This window comes from Giraffa tippelskirchi, chromosome 3 (genome assembly GCF_054371585.1).
Source record: "Giraffa tippelskirchi isolate mGirTip1 chromosome 3, T2T-mGirTip1v1.2.pri, whole genome shotgun sequence".
Taxonomy (NCBI): domain Eukaryota; kingdom Metazoa; phylum Chordata; class Mammalia; order Artiodactyla; family Giraffidae; genus Giraffa; species Giraffa tippelskirchi.
This window is the reverse complement of record NC_137277.1, coordinates 87,001,175-87,018,406: the sequence shown is the minus strand read 5'-3', so window position 1 is coordinate 87,018,406 and position 17,232 is coordinate 87,001,175. Positions and strand designations below refer to the sequence as shown.

Sequence of the window (17,232 nt, the reverse complement as noted above, 5' to 3'; positions counted from 1 at the left end):
TAATTCAGTCACACTCATAACATGGTAATTCTAGACTTCTCTGCCTTGTGACACTCAACAATGAAGGGAAACAATTTATCTATGTAAAGAACACATCAGAATTTCATGGGGGCAAGAGCCTTTTCAAAAATAAGCTATGATGATTTTCCAGGTTTTTCTATAAACCTTCAGTTCTATGCTTTGTATTTCATAGATATATACCCTCTCCTTGCCTTTCAAATAGCACAAATGCAGTTTTCTTGATGGAACATTATTTCTGAATTGTAAAGATTACTTTAATTCTCTGTAAGAAAAATCTGGGTTTCCCCCCCTTTTATTTTAGTTAAAATGTAAATATTTTTAAACTTTCCATGTTAATTTGATTTCTTTTCTTTTAGTGACTTGGTAGCCAAATACCTAATGCTCTTAAAAAATGCAAATCTTTTATTGAAAATACAATTAAATTATAGCACACACAGTTTATAAGCAATTATAGTCACATAATGTATATAATTTAGAATTTTTGTAGAAAGTCTATAAATGTACAGTTACCACATTAGAATAAGAAACATTATAATTCTTTTTTGGAAATAAGATATATTATAGCAAAAATGTCCTTTCTAGGTAAGAATGCAGAGTAAGTAAAGTAGGTGTCTCTGAAAGAATACCAGTGTAGTCTGCCTCTGTGGGAATTCTACAGGGATCGTACCAGGTAATTAGGTCATTTTATACTGAGAACATACACCAGCCTCAGAATCTGGAGTCATTCTATGTCATGTACAGTAATTGTTAAGATTACTAATGTCTGTTCGGTGTATCGCTTCTCATAAGCAATCCCTCTTCAAAAAACCTTAAATGAATTGAAACATTAAAAAACAGTTTTCTAAGTTTTCATGGGTTTAACCAGAAACCCCATCTTTCTCAATCCTTGTGTTGGTAGACACTGAGATGAGTTACCCAGAGATCCCCATTCAGGAAGAAGGACTTAGTTTCCTAGGGATGCTGCAAGAAAAATTACCACAAACTGTGTCATTTGAAACAACAAAAACTTAGTTTCTCCCAGTTCTGGTGGCGAGATGTCTGAAATCAAGGTGTCAGTGGGACCTCGCTCCCTCTAAAGGCTCTAGAGTAGAACCTCTCTTGTTTATTCCAGCTTCTGGTAGCTCCAGGCACTTCTTGGTTTGTGATTGCATAACTCCAATCTACATTTCTGTCTTCTCATGGACATTTCCCCCGTGTCTCTGAGTCTTCTCCTCTTCCTCTTTTATAAAGACACTTGTCACTGGATTTAGGGACCACCTAGGTAATCCAGGGTAGTTTCATCTTGAGATCTTTAACTTAATTACAATTGCAATGATGCTTTTTCCAAATAAAGTCACAGTCACAGGCTAGAATGTGTACGTATCATTTGGGGGCTACTATTCAATCTGCTGCAGACGTATTCTCCCTATTGGTAGGACTCTCAGAAGACAGTTCTCCACTGTCAGCTCTGTTTGGGAATTGTCTCTTTAAGGAACTTCCTTGTCCAGGGCTTCCTTCTATGGATGGCCCACATCCAAAGCTGATCAGAGTGGTTATAAAGCTTAGGCCTTCTTAACCCAATTTGGAATGACTCTGGAAGACCACGGCAGTTCCAGAGCCCTGCTGTGGTTGGTGGAGGCCTTCATTCAGTCTGCATCAGAGCTCATTTCTCTGCCTGGTCATTCTCATCCTCTTCCCTGCCTTCCCCTCTGTCTCTTGATTCTGCTTAACAGGAAACCCAGCCTAAAACTCTTTTTAAAAACACTGAACTATAGGGACTTCCCTGGTGGTCCTATGGCTAAGACTGTGTGCTCCCAATGCAGGGGCCCTGGACTCAATCCTTGGTCAGGAAACTAGATCCTACTTGCCCCAACTAAGGGTTCATATGCCACAACTAAGACTCAGTACAGCCAAATAAGTAAATATAAAATAATTGAACTATTGTTGATTTATTGATACAATGTTGTGTTAGTTTCTGGTGTACAAGCAAAGTAATTCAGTTGTACACACATATCTATTCTTTTTCAGATTCTTTTCCATTATAGGTTATTATAAAATATTGAATATCATTGCATGTGCTGTAAGTAGGTTCCTATTATTTATCTATTTTATATACAGTAGTTTGTATCTATCAATCCCAAGCCCCTAATTTATCCCTTCATCACCCCTTTCCCCTTTTGTAACCATAAATTGGTTTTCTATGTCCATGAGTCCATTTATGTTTTGTAAATAAGCTCATTCGTACTATATTTTAGATTCCACATATAAGTGATATCATATGATATTTGTCTTTCTCTGTCTTACTTCACTCAATATGATAGTCTCCAGGTCTATCTATTTCCTTCAAATGACGTTGTTTTGTTCTTTTTTATGGCTGAGTAATATTCCATTGTATATATGTATCACATCTTTATCATTCTGAAACATTTGATAAAATTTATTCATTTATTCAATCACTCAATTTATTTAATTATATCAATAAATATTTATTAATCACCTACTATGTGCTAAGTGCTTTCTTTCATAAGAATGGCACAATGAATATACTTAAATCTTTCTTTGCTAAATCATGATATCTCAGTGACCATCCTGGGTTCTCATCTGTTAGTTGTAGATACTAAGGACTTAGGAGAAGACCTCATGATTTATCTCAGAAGTTCTCTTCTGTTTTGTATAAACCGCAACCTGACATAAGATTCTTTTGCTGTTATTTTGTTTCCCCCTAACAAAGGGGCCCACAAAACCCATTAACTGAGTGTCCTGCTGTATCAGGGTTTGCCTTGATTCTAGCCTTAGTGTTGTTTTAGGCCTATCTTTACCTTTATTAAGTCTCAATATGGAGATGAGGAAATAGAGACAGATTCATAGCATTAGAAGCATCACAGGATTACAGAAGTTTAAAGCACTGTCAGAATCAAGAAATTTTGTGGACAGCCCAACCTTCTTTCACTACAGATAGGAAAATAGAGTTTAACCCAGAATTACCTGAACCATGCAGTGTCTGTGACTTTTATCTGATTGTTTTGTGTAGGAGGAATTGCCTCACCATCTAGTTGGTAAACTCCTTTGGGGAAGAATCTGAATCTCATACTTTTCCATTCTGCTTAGTGTCTAGAAAAATAAGAGATGGGTTTTGAATAAACAATTGACTGATCAAATCCTCTTCATCCAGCAAAACTGCTTCAATCACATGGGTAGTTATTTTTAATTTTTATATGCAAAGACCTCTAGAGGAAATCCAGTAATCTCATCAATCCTAGGCTTAACAATGTTTACTGTCAAGGAGTTCCTCTTAAAAATATAACCTGGTCTTGCAGAATAACCCAAAATGTCATAAATATGCACATAATTTGTACTAGCACAGTTTCTTCACAAGAGGTCCACAGATAATAAAACAAGGTTTTATTAGCAAGGTTTTATTTTATTTATAATAAAGCAAGGTTACAAATAAAATCAGCACTATTTTAAAATTTAAGTGTATAAATAGTTACTTAATTATATTTAATCATTATTATTTTTACTCCACCTCATTCTAAAAAGGTCACTTACAACTAAACCCATATTTCAATATATTTGAAAATAAGAATAGGAAAAAACTGAGGTAGAAAATAAGATAAAATTCAAGGTAATGTTACTATCCAAAGTCTTTGACATTGCTAGTGGTAAACCTAACAGGTGGTTCTAAGCATTACAATTAATTGATAACAGTTGGAGTACAGTGGTCCAAGTTCCCAAGTCATCAGAATCTGTTTCTCCTTAGATGATTAATCTAAGCCCGTCATAGTAACCCCATTCCTCTTGTCAGTAATTAAGAATGTATATGATCTATTTCTGGAAAAACAGATGCAGGAGAAAGTCTTCAGAGGGTTGGGGGCTTTCCAGGAAAGGTCTTCTCCTTATTCTTAAAAGAGAGACAAAAAATGCGTGGTTCCTTTCTTCCACTGGATGTTGTTTAGCCAGGATATGATTCCTGGAACTGATGGGCCCTCTTGGTCTCAGCCTGAGAATGAAGCTAAAACAGAGGGGAGGGGGTGGTGTGGGAGTGGGGGCAGAATCAAGCGAGCCTCTCTGAAGAGGATCCTGGGCCCCGACATGCTGCCCTGAAGCCACATTCCCTCTGGACTCTGGTTATGTTAGTTATAACACTTTCCTTTAGGCATATTGAGCTGGGATTTTCCTGTTCCTTGCAGCCAAAATCATCCTAAGTGGTTGGAAAGTAGCAGTTAAGGGTTAGGCTTTGAAATCAGGCAAACTTGATACTTGTAAACTTGAAATAGAATTCAAAAAAAATTTTTAGGCTGCATTTTGCCAGTAGCCATTTAAAATTCTTTTATTTACTTATTTATTTTTGGCTGTGCTGGGTCTTCGTTGCTTTGCTCAGGCTTTCTCTAGTTGCAGTTGAGGGGGGTGGCTGCTGTTTGTTGTGGTGCATGGACTTCTTATTGCAATGGCTTCTCTTGTTGTGGACGGGTGGGCTTCAGTAGTTGCAGCACGAAGGCTCAGTAGTTGCAGCTCGTGAGCTCTAGAGCACAGTCTCATGGTTGCGGCACGTGGGCTTAGTTGCCCTGTAGCATGTGAAATCTTCCTGGACCAGGGATTGAACCCGTGTCTCCTGCATTGGCAGGCAGATTCTTATCCATTGTGCCACCAGGAAAGTTCAAGAATTAAAATCTTTAAACATCAGTTCTTTCACCTGTGTTTTGGGGTATGTAATACCTACTCTGCAGAGTTACTGTACAAATTTAGTGAAGAAAAAAAAGCATTTGAAATGTTTAGCACAGGACCTGATGCAATGTAAGTGCTAAATAAGGAGTACATTGTAGTAACACTAAGGAGAAACACACATAATCCATAGCTAAGTGACTGACTCTTCGAAAATCGAACTTTCTCAGGCTATAATTCAAGCTTTCAATCTGTCTAGAGTGAGGGTGGAAGACAATTGATCACTTCTTGCTTGTGAGTCCATGACATTCTGGAAGGTCATTATTAAGGGTCTTGTTTTTTAATCTCAATTAAATATCTAAAACCACAACTATGAACTATTTGTCTTATGTCCAATTAAATGGTGCTCTTACTTAAGCAACACAGTCATGTGACAAGGGTAGGGCTCAAATGTCACCATCCACATGTCCAACACACAGACACCAAGATGGTGTGTGCTGTGTCGGCTCTCTGGGCTTCAGTCTCCTTCTCTCTGCAGATGGGCTGTTTTCAAGTCTGGTGGGTATTATCGATGCCAGCACCTTTTTGTGTAAAGCTTCCTTCCCTCTTCCAACCTTGCAGAAACCAAATCATTTAGAGCCAGCCCCTGATAGACAATGACAAATAATTCCGTTTTTTTCCCATGGGCCTGTATATGATCAGACACTATACCATCTCCAGCCAGTCCAGTGATCTCCCAGCATTAAATCCTATTCATTCATCCAGAAGGGGATCTCAGGCTAATGCTATACTATCGAGCTGACTAGCCCAACACCCAACATTGCAACAGTAGCAAGGGTTGGGAATGGTGGATTTGGGAAGAGGCGGGAGCTGAGAGGGAAATGCAGCTGACTGACCTGAACAAGTCTTTCTTGTTCATAGACTGGCTTTTAATTTTTCTCCAGGAAGCAGTGAAAAATGGCTAATTTAATTGTGTTTCTTGGGGACAAGGACTGTGTCTTCATTGGTGTCATTCATTGCCTGAAAGTGTTAGGAATAGTTAGCTGTTGTTCTTATATATTTAAAAATAAGGCTTAAATGCCATTACCTTCTTTATTATTATTTTTTTTATTAGAGTAGAGTTGATTTACAATGTTGTGTGTTACTTTCTGCTATACAGTACAATTAATCATTACACGTATATCCACTCTTTTAATTGACTCTTTTCCCATATAGGTCATTACATAGTATTGAGTTGAGTTTTCTGTGCTATACAGTAGGTCCTTATTAGTTTTCTATTTTATATATAGTAGTGTGTATATGTCATTCCCAATTTCCCAGTTTATCTCTCCCTGCCCCATAACTATAAGATTGTTTTCTACGGCTATAACTATTTCTGTTTTGTAGATAAGTTCATTTGAATCATTTTTTTAGAGTCTGCATTTAAGCAATACCATACACTATTTGTACTTTTCTGTCTGACTGACTTCACTCAGTATGACAATCTCTAGATCCACCTATCTTGCTGCAAATGGCATTATTTTGTTCTTTTTTTTGGCTGAGTAATATCCCATTGTATATATGTACCACATCTTCTTTATCCATTCCTCTGTTGATGGACACTTAGCTTGATTCTATGTCCTGGCTATTGTAAATAGTACTGAAATGAACACTGAGGTCCAAGTATCTTTTCAGATTATGGTTTTCTCCAGATATATCCCAGGAGTGGGATTACTGGATCATATAGTAGTTCTGTTTTTAGTTTTTTAAGGAACCTCCATGCTGTTCTCCATAGTGGGTGTACCAGTTTACATTCTCAACAACAGTATAGAAGCGTTCCCTTTTCTCCACACCCTCTCCAGCATTTATTGCTTGTAGATTATTTTGATGATGGCCATTTTGACCTGGGGCTTCCCTGATAGCTCAGTTGGTAAAGAAAAGAATCCATCTGCAATGCAGGAGACCCCAGTTCAATTTCTGGGTCAGAAAGATCCACCGGAAAAGGGATAGGCTACCCACTCCAGTATTCTTGGGCTTCCCTTGTGGCTCAGATGGAAAGGATCCGCCTGCAACATGGGAGATCTGGTTTGATCCCCGGCTTGGGAAGATCCCCTAGAGATCCGTGGAAGGCTACCCACTCCAGTATTCTGACCTAGAGAATTGCATGGACTGGATAGTCCATGGGGTCTTAAAGAGTCGGAAACGACTGAACGACTTTTACTTTCACTTTCATTTTGACCCGTGTGAGGTGATACCTCATTGTAGTTTTGATTTGCATTTCTCTGATAATTAGTGACGTTGAGCATCACTTCATGTGCTTTTTGACCACCTATGTGTCTTCTCTGGAGAAATGTCTATTTAAATGTTCCATCTACTTTTCAATTGGGTTGTTTACTTTTTTGTTATTGAGCTGCATGAGCTGTTTGTGTATTTAAGAGATTAATCCCTCGTACATTTTTTAAAATAAAGGGCATAACAAAGTAGTTTACTTTTTTGAAACTTCCCTTAAAAAAATCCTGTTTGTTAAATACTGTTAATTTGGAAGTGGGGGTAGAAATATCAGCTCCTTCCAAGCCCCACCAGCATTGCCATGAAGTTAAAAGGCTGAACAGAGGCCTGAGGACTGAGCCCTAAACCCCAGTAAAGGTCCCTGTGGCCACACTGAGCAGGAAGCACATGGCCACCAGTAAAGCCACTCATTTTTGGATGAGGAGTTATCAGAAGTGCCAACCACAATGAACTGGAGAGCAGAGGCTCTTCTCCAATTTCCTGGAGTTTCTTTTCCAATCTCAAGAGAAGAGAGGGGATTGGAAAATTGCTAAGATTGGATTCCCTCAATTTTAAGAGAATAATGGCAAAGCCAGATTGAATCCTAGAATAATCTTAGAATAATATATAACACTTATGGCATGGTGGAGCAATCCATTTCTGTTATATTTTTAATTTTTAAAATTATGCAAATAAAAAAATAGACAAAGAAATGAAAATAAAAATCGCATACCTGGCCACTCTGAGATCACTACTCAATGTTTTGGTGACTTTTCCTGAAAACAAACACATGCACCTAATACACATATTCATATATATGGGATCATACTTGTATGTGTGCTCAGTTGCTCAGTTGTGACCAACTCTTTGTAACCCCATGGACTATAGCCCGCCAGGCCCCTCTGTCCAAAGAATTTTCAAGGCAAGAAGTGGGTTTCCATTTCCTACTCTAGGGAATCTTCCCGACCCAGGGATTGAACCTATGTCTCTTGCATTGGCAGGCAGATTCTTTAGCACTGTGCCATATGGGAAGTCCTTCATACTTGTGTACTGTTGTACAAACTGAACTTCTTTTTTTTACACAGCATAACATTGAAAATATGTTTCTATACCAACAAATACATTTCTCTAATTATATTTCTGCAACATAATTTTGATAGCTACATAGTATTCCATTGTATAGAATCCATATTCTGTATTGGAAATAATGTGCCCTGCCAAATCATTAGTATAAAATTGTTAGACTTTTCTAATGTTATTTTTGCTGTGTTGAACAGCACTATGATAATTGTAACTAAACTCCTTCAAGCATCCTTATTACACTCTTAGTTTCAATTGTATAATTTCTAAAGACTGGAATTGCTGGCTCAAAGTGCTTGTACAATGTTAAGATTTAAAATACATATTACAAAAACTTGAGGCACATTAAAATATTTTTATTTCTCTACTTAGAGAAAATTGTATTGGTCTATTATTAAATCGGAGAAGGCAATGGCAACCCACTCCAGTACTCTTGCCTGGAAAATCCCATTGACTGAGGAGCCTGGTAGACTGCAGTCCATGGGGTCATGAAGAGTCGGACATGACCGAGCGACTTCACTTTCACTTTTCACTTTCATGCATTGGAGAAAGAAATGACAACCCACTCCAGTGTTCTTGCCTGGAGAATCCCAGGAACAGGGGAGCCTGGTGGGCTGCCGTCTATGGGGTCGCACAGAGTCGGACACGACTGAAGCAACTTAGCAGCAGCATTATTAAATCATTGTACCAAAATTGTCCCTTCTTTTTTCTCTATTTAAGGTTACATTATGATGACAGTGAGTTTAGTACTCTGAAATTGTATGAGGTCTTATATTTGCTCAAACTTAAAATTCATTCATTTACTAGCTGTTTATTTTCTAGAATTTCTTCAATACTTAAAATTTCAATGACTGGGTTTGCAACCCAATCTTTTGGTCTACTAATATAGGCAAATCTCTCTGGTAGTTCTATTCATTTTTTGATTAAATTGATCATATTGCAAAGAACCATAATCTGTCACCATTTAAATTAAGTGAATTTAAATTAGAATACGCTAGGCCTTTTTGATGTGCAAATTTACATGTAAATTTGCAATTTATATGTGCAAAGCCATGTCCACATAGCAGTTAAATGCTCAGTCTTTTGATATTAGCACAGCATGAAGAGCAAGTTTTTATATTTTGGTAGCATACATTTACTTTAAAAATATGCATATATATGTGTACATGCATTCTAGAGGCCTTACAGATATGGAATAAATTATTTAACTAACAAGCCAAATATTTGTAAAATGTGTTTTGCTGCTGCTTCTACTCTGTATAAAAAACCACTAGCTAGACACTCCCTTTTCTGCTATCTCAGCCTTAGGAAACAAAAGTATAATTTAGCATTATGCTTGATGATTAACTCTGTTCAAAGGCACAGAAAATGCTGATGGTTAGAAAAGAGAGTATTTTAACTTTAGATTTTAGGTTAAGTTCACAGCATGAACTACTTCTTCACTCACGCAAAACAGAAATGTATGAAAGGTATAAAAATATGACCCTTTTAGGGACAACCATTATGACATACATGAGTTTCTCTAAGTAAATATAATGCCTGTATACTAGATGCATTGAGACAATATGCTAATTCTATATATTTGGGAAGCATTGTGGACACAGGAATTGGCAAGTTACTTTTATAGGAAAGTCTGATTTTTAGACACATAACAAATTGGGCAGTGATATGATGACTTTAATCATCTGGATGAAGCGATGAGATAATTATGGTTAATGACTCACTGCTGTACTTTCAACACCTTCAGGGATCAATTTCACCCAAAAGTGAACAGAGCCAGCACCACATGGTCTGCTATCAAGCACTGACCTCCCTGATTCAAATGCAAAATGCTATTGCAGATGAGATTTACTGGGACAAAATGTTCAATAGAAAGATTACATTTCCAGCGGGGCAGAAAGATATTTGCCAGCATCTCATTAAGGCTCAGATACCAAATCTTGGATTTCAATCAGCATTGAGATAGAATGGCAATAATCCAGTAGCAAGAATGTAGCGAGGGCTTTGTTTCCGATGGCATTATGCATTTTTCCCATCTACAATGAAATCTTGAAAATTTTTCCAAGGGGATAGATATGGAAAGAAATAACCTTGTAGTCATTTTAATGTCAGCCACACAACGCATTTGGTGAAGCCTCTGCGGACAGATAACTTTGTCTCTCACTAGGGGAGGAGAAGGTGACATCATTTACATTTAGCTCAACACGTGAAAAAGCCTGAAATTCTCTGCGCCGTAAATGTAGCATCAATTCTTCCACCTTTGCAGCTCCACCTCCCATCATTAATATAGTCCAGCCATTTTATTGCTGGCATTTTATCCTTTTCCCCTAGAAGTAATTTACCGACTTAATGGAAATGTGAGAGATTTGCTTTAACAGATTTTATGAATTTAAGCAAAAGGTCCTGCTGCACATTTCCCTCTGGAGAGAGGTTATTCTTTGGCCAGGAGGCATTTGTAATAGTTCAGTAATCAAAAAAGATTTGCCTCGGACTTGCTAATTTGCTCAGTCTCTTAAGTAACAAAAGGATCTAAACTCTGCCTCTCAATTTAAAGTGAGCCCATAAAAGCTTCCAGCTTAGCAAAAAATCTAAGAATCCACAATCTGAGCTTTTAACCCCATTTCAATTTGTGCAAGTGTAATATTATTAGGGACTGATTTTTCCTTCCAGGTAGCTGTGGCTTTTCATGGAATTTAGTCCTTTATCTGAGAGGTGGTGGGGTGGGAGAACACTTTGGAGCAAACTACCCAAGAAATAAAGCTTCTTCCCCCTGAGGGATCAGAAGCTGGGGACACTGCAAATTTCATGGGAAAGTCTCTTTCCTCTGAAGTTTTTGGTCAAATGAAGCCAGTAAGAATGCTGGACTGGGTTTTAAATAAGGGTTAGAAAATTCAATTGTATTCTTAATTTGCATGGCTGCATCTGAAAAAGATAAGACTGGACAGAATTATGACACTGTGTTCACAACTGTATCCCCAGCATCTAGAACAGTGGCAGGCACTGGGATGCTTAGTAAAAATTGAATGAACTGTAACAGAACAGAGCCATTGTTACTGGATATTGTCAGAATCAGGGAGAGACATTGCCCTCTTGCCTGATTGTATCTACTGCCTGCCATTCTTGACTAGCTTCTTTGGCCTGGTAGCTCCAGTTCCTCCTGCTTCCAAACACCTCTTCCTGGGGTTGACTAATCAAACTGCCCAACTTAATGGGAAAATGTATAATGAAGATTGGGGTTTCCCATTTGGCTCAGTGGTAAAGAATTCACCTGTGATGAAGGAGACACAAGAGATGCAGGTTCGAGCTCTGGGACTGGGAAGATCCCCTGGAGAAGGAAACAGCAACCCACGCCAGTGTTCTTGCCTGAAAATTCCATGTACAGAGGAGTCTGGTGGACTACAGGACTCCCAAAGGGTCAGACACGACTGAGCACACACAACACACACACACACACACACACACACACAATGAAGATTAGGGCCTCTTAATTCAAAAAACAAGTAGAAGAAAACTAATCTGTAAATCCATAACCTTGCCCAACTACCTTGGTACTTAAAAAAAAAAACACGCAATTGAGAACCTGGGATAACCACATTTGCTGGAACTACTGAGACAATTCTAATTTTTACAATCTTGTCTCACTGCCCCACAAATCATTGCCTAACTGTGTGCTCATAATTATTAAACTATAAGGCAGAGAGAGAACAGGAAGGAGGCAAGAGGTTTTGCCAAATCTTAATTGAATTAAATTGTCTCCTCTGGATATGTCATTTTAGGAGTTATTTAAAATCCTACAAAGCAAGCATGGACAGCCCCCCAGAAAAAAAGTAAAAGAGTTAATAATGCAAGCATGGGTAGCTCAGCATCTTCTGATATCCAAGGTAATATCAGTAATGATGAATATAGTTATGTTTGGTTTATAAATGTATATGAAGAACCAACTGGAAAGAAAACATGCTACACTTAGGTAACAGCCAATTGTTCAGTTTGACAGAAATATAAGCCAGATTATTTCCTTATCAGTACTCTTTTTCATCCCCATTAGATACTCTTCCTGAAATGCCCTGCCATTCCTGGCACAGTTCTTCCTGATCTCTTTGTACAGGCACCATCTGATCACCTTTACCTGGCCTGCATGTTGATTTGTTAATAGGCTAAATCATACTGTAGTCCTTCCAGTTTTAGAATCAAGGAATAAAATAACATCACTCTGTGAAGTGACTTCGCAGCAGCAGCTGGTTAGAATAGAAGTTCCTGTGGACTACTTGCCATATGCAAAAGAGACAAAGAGAAAGAGATAAAGAAAGAGAAAAAGAGGGCAACTTGTAAAAGAATTTTGCCTTTATAAATAACCCTTCCATTAAAAAAATTTTTTTTCAAAATGTTAAGACATATTTTGTCTTAATTTTAATTTTTAATTAATTAATGCACATATGTAGTTTAAACAGTCAAACAATAATACAAGGACTCTGCCCCAAACTTCCCCTCCAATAATATCTGCTCTTTTAGCTGCTTATCCTTGTTTCTAGATAATATTCTTAGGCTACTATTTCTTGATTTTTTTTTTTTCAGTTTCAGATTCTATTTGACTTCCTACTATAGAAGATGAGAATTTCATTCTTATCCACATATTCTCCTCACCATCTTCTCTTCATTCTCCTATGTAGTTATATTTTCATTTTAATCAATATTCAGTATCAATTTAATCAATATTTCATTTAATTCAATATTCATTTTGTTAATGATTATTATTCTCAGTGAAGCTACATAGTATTCTGGAAATACATTTTCTTTATGGTACAATAATTGCCTCATATTTTCATTTGCTTAATTTTCTGATTCATCCCCAAACTCTCTGAAAGAAGTGTAAGTATCCTTCTAGTACATCAGACACACCAAGTAATCTAGCTGTTCCATTTTAATCATCTTACAGACATCTCACTGGAGTCGCACCCTCTCCAGCTCCCACGTGGCTCGGTTGTATCCAGTACTGTTAGATGTTGAGAACACCCTTCTCCCCTGCCCTGTATTGTCTCGCCTGTTTCCCACGTCCTGTGTCTTCTTTCTTGGCTTACTCCTTTGTTTTTGTAGAAGAGTGTCACTAAATTCCTTTTCTTTCTTTTTTTTAAATAATATAAATTTGTATTGGCAATGAAGACAACTTGTTGAGGGTTCTTTAGCTACACATTTTTCAGACTTGAATTTTAATACAACTTGCAATATACCTGAAAGTCAAAGACCACCAACGCTCCTTGGACCACCCTTTGAGAAGCTTTTAAGAGAAGTTCAAGAAACAATCAAAATGCAAATATAGTTAGCCCTATTCTTATTATGAGAAATGCGGAGAAAAACATGACACATAAGGAGTTTACAGTCTGATTGAGAAGTGTGATAGGCAGAATAAGGACCCACCAAACCAGGTCCTAACTCTTCAAAACATGTGAATATGTTATGGTACATGGCAAAAGGGAACAAAGGTTGCAGATGGAATTAAGGTTGCTAATCAGCTGATCTTAAAAGAAGATGATGATGATATGATTTGAGTGGGCCCAATGAAATCACATGGCTCCTTAAATGTGGATGTGGGAGGCAGAAAGTTAGGTGAATGCACTCACCTAAATGTAGGCCACCAGAAACCTACAGTTAAAGATGGAATAGTTGTGCTAGTCCCCTAAATTAGTTTGTTTGTTGAGTCAGGGGTTTCATTTACTCTCATTAACTAGTTTGGTTTTGGAGGCCTGGAAATCAGTTACTTACTTGTGTGTAAAACTTATACCATAGAGCAGAATTGAGCATTGATTCCTCCTACTAAGTATGATTAGCCCTTTACATGAAGGCAAGATGCTTTCAAAGTTGATTTGGTTAAATCCTAAAACAATTGCACCTCAAGACCAATACCAAAAGAATGTTCCAATGCTCACTTATTCATTCCTCTCATGTGCCACAGATACATCTTGCTGTATTTTTGCTTTTCTTCACAATAAGCATTTCCAGTTGTCTTGCCTAAGGGTTTTCACGAGTAGATACTCTTTTCTCTGAGAATCTGAACTGTTGTTAGTGATTACAATTCCAAAGCAAACATGCCAAGAAATGACTACAAGCACCTGATTATCCCATAAGAATATTCTTCAATTTTCATTATTTTTCACGTTTGTACTTAGCAGCAATAAAAGCTTCTTCCCTTCCCTCTGTGGGAAGTTGTGATGTTTTCACTTGAGGCTCCAATCACCAAGGCTAAGTAGGAATTTTCGGTGTTGAGTGCTACTTCAATGCCAAGAAGGTGGAAATTTTTAAAGAGAGGAGTGCAGGTTTTCAAAAACAGCATTATCAAACCCCTTATGTAAATCAAGATCTACCTTGACTGGTCTCTCACTGGTTGCAAGCGCTTGTAGTTTACAGAAAGTAGTTAGAGGAAGAAAGACAAATGAATCCTGTATCCTAGCTGCTTTGTCTCATTTGCCATTTGAAGGGAAACATTGTGTGTTTGCATATATAACCTCTTTTTTTCCTCAACACAGCGCCAGACGTGAGAAGAGAAACTATGCCAAAATCAAGGAAACAGAAGAAAGAAATCAGAGGAAAATGGAGATAAGAAAATGTATGTTAAAAGACCAGGAGGCAAGGAGGAAAGAAAAGGATTCTAAAAGACTCTCAATTCATTAGATTAAATTATTTAAGCAAGTCAGTAAGCAAGGGGCTTGGGAGGTTCTAGGATTTTTGTTTGGTAATGAATGTTTCAAAGTTTTTAATGTCTTCAGAGCTCAGTTACGTATTTGGTCAATGACAAATCTATAGAGCATCTATAATTTCAAGTTCTTAAAATGAAAAAAGACTCAAGCCCAGGGAATATTATATAAGGGAATATTTTGGCTAGGACATTCAGAATTTGAATAATATATTCCTCCGGGGTTCCCCGGTGGCTCAGCAATAAAGAATCTGCCTGCAATGCAGGAGCCACAGAAGACATGGGTTTGATCCCTGGGTTGGGTAGATGCCCTGGAGGAGGAAGTGGCAACCCACTCCAGTATTCTTGCCTGGAGAATTCCCATGGACAGAGGAGCCTGGTGGGCAACAGTCCATGGGGTTGCAAAGAGCCAGACACTACTGAAGTGACTTAGTACAGCTGCTTCTCAAGAGAAACAAAATCTACCTTGTGGTTTTGGACACAGTGTTTTACCTGTACTCTACATTATTAATGTAGGGATGTTGTAAGGGGGAAAAAACTTTTTTTTTTGGTTAGTAATTTTGCTGGAGTGAGCTGAGTAAATGGCAATAACCTTTTAGGGAATGTTTGAGAAAAAGGAAATTTTCATAATCAAATTCTTACCTAAGAAAGTAATATATGTTACTTGATTCTAAATTAGCACTTTACAATAAGGTAAGCACAAAAGCAACGAATTTATTAATATATTGTTTTTGTAGCTGCAGAAGACTTCAATTCAATGAAATACTGAGGAACAAAAGGACTGACATTAAAAGTGCCTACTATGTGGTGGGTACTGCATAGTAATTTACAGTGCTATAATCCTCACTGAGGGACTGGTATCCTCATTTTTCAAGTGAGAAAATCGTGCTTCTGAGAGGTGAAACAACTTGTCTGAGATCATATAATTTATTAGTGACAGAACCTCCCCCCAAATCCAGATCTGTCTTAATCCAAAGCATGAAATCATCCCACCTCTCCACTGTGACCCCAGGGAGTTAGCTAGTGTCTATTGATCGATGTGACATTGTAAAAGATATAACCAAATTGTTACAAATGCCTTTAGAGACACACATCTTGGTATTTCAAGGAGAGAGAGAGATCTCACGGAGTTAGAAATGGCAAGTTCAGGCTTAGTCTTCTCAGTAGAGCATGGTCTGGAATTCCTTGGCACAACAGAGTGGCAACCACCAAACCAGAACACTTTAGTCCTGCCTCAGAGTCCTCAGACATCAGTAGAGACATGTTGTATCAGGAGTTAGATGAGTCTCCCTGAGAAAAGGTAGGCTCAGCACATTTCCAACTTCTGCTCCAGAGGCCTGCTCATTCTGACTCTTGCCAGACTTGCTGGCTGCACCCATCTTATCCACGAGTCACCTTTTCTTGCTAATGCTGCCACCCAGGGTTTTTCTTCATTCCTCCAAGCTCTCTCTCTAGCTCTCCTACGACAACTATTGCATATGCCTCTGCTACAATGTACTCCAACCTATCAGGACTTTTAGATGGAATCATCAGAAACTGACTCTGGCCAGTTGAGGCCTAAGAGAAATGGAATGCATTGGGTGGCTCCCAGAATTTCCAGGAAGACTGCAATACAAGGTTTGAAGATTAGGGAGAAATAAAGCAGAGCTGGACATACAGAACTTTAGGCAAAATCACACCCAGAACCAGCCTGAAGAGGGCTCTATTGCCTTTGCCTCTGAGTGCAAAGCTCCCTTAAACAAGGGAATCCTGGAATCACTGCTCTAGAAACTGAATGTTGCTACTACGCTCACTGTGATCAAAAGAAATTCTCAACTCTGCTTCTTGGTATCACTAGTTTTACTGCCGTGGACAAATGACTCTGACCGAACTTGGGTCACATTCCAAAACCCTAACTGCAAGGAAGGCTAGAAAGAAGAGTAGGTGGGCTTTGGAGAAGCCTGCCCCTTACTGCGGAGAAGGCAATGGCACCCCACTCCAGTACTCTTGCCTGGAAAATCCCATGGACGGAGGAGCCTGGTAGGCTACAGTCCATGGGGTCGCGAAGAGTCAGACACGACTGAGTGACTTCACTTTCACTTTTCACCTTCATGCACTGGAGAAGGAAATGGCAACCCACTCCAGTATTCTTGCCTGGAGAATCCCAGGGACGGAGGAGCCTGGTGGGCTGCTGTCTAAGGGTCGCACAGAGTCGGACACGACTGACATGACTTAGCAGCAGCAGCAGCAGCAGCCCCTTACTGAGATTTGCTTCCTGAGAAGGCATTCAGGAAAGGAATTCAGATGCTAAGGAGCCCAAAAGTTCCACCCTTCCCTTCTTCCCCTGCTTGCCTTTTTAAGACTGACTTCTTTATGATTCAGATCTTTTTTGAACTAACTCCTGAGAGGGCTTCCCTGGACCACCTTATCTTAAAAGATCTTCAGTCTGTTGTTACCCGCACTGGGGTTACTCTTTCCCAGTACTTATCACAGCTGATCATCATTTGTTTGGACTGTACAATTCATGAGTACCTTGACTGTATGGCTCACATGGTTTCCCAGTGCCCATCACTAAGCCT

General features: G+C 38.5%; 1 long non-coding RNA gene across 1 annotated transcript in view; it reads right to left on the bottom strand.

Annotated features, from left to right (window-relative positions):
* LOC145541416 (uncharacterized) overlaps window positions 1-17,232 on the bottom strand; it is a 38,974-nt gene that overhangs the window by 16,326 nt on the left and 5,416 nt on the right. The window contains exon 2 of the long non-coding RNA XR_014078994.1: window positions 2,986-3,111. This is a non-coding gene — a long non-coding RNA (uncharacterized LOC145541416). The remainder of the gene's footprint in view (window positions 1-2,985; window positions 3,112-17,232) is intronic.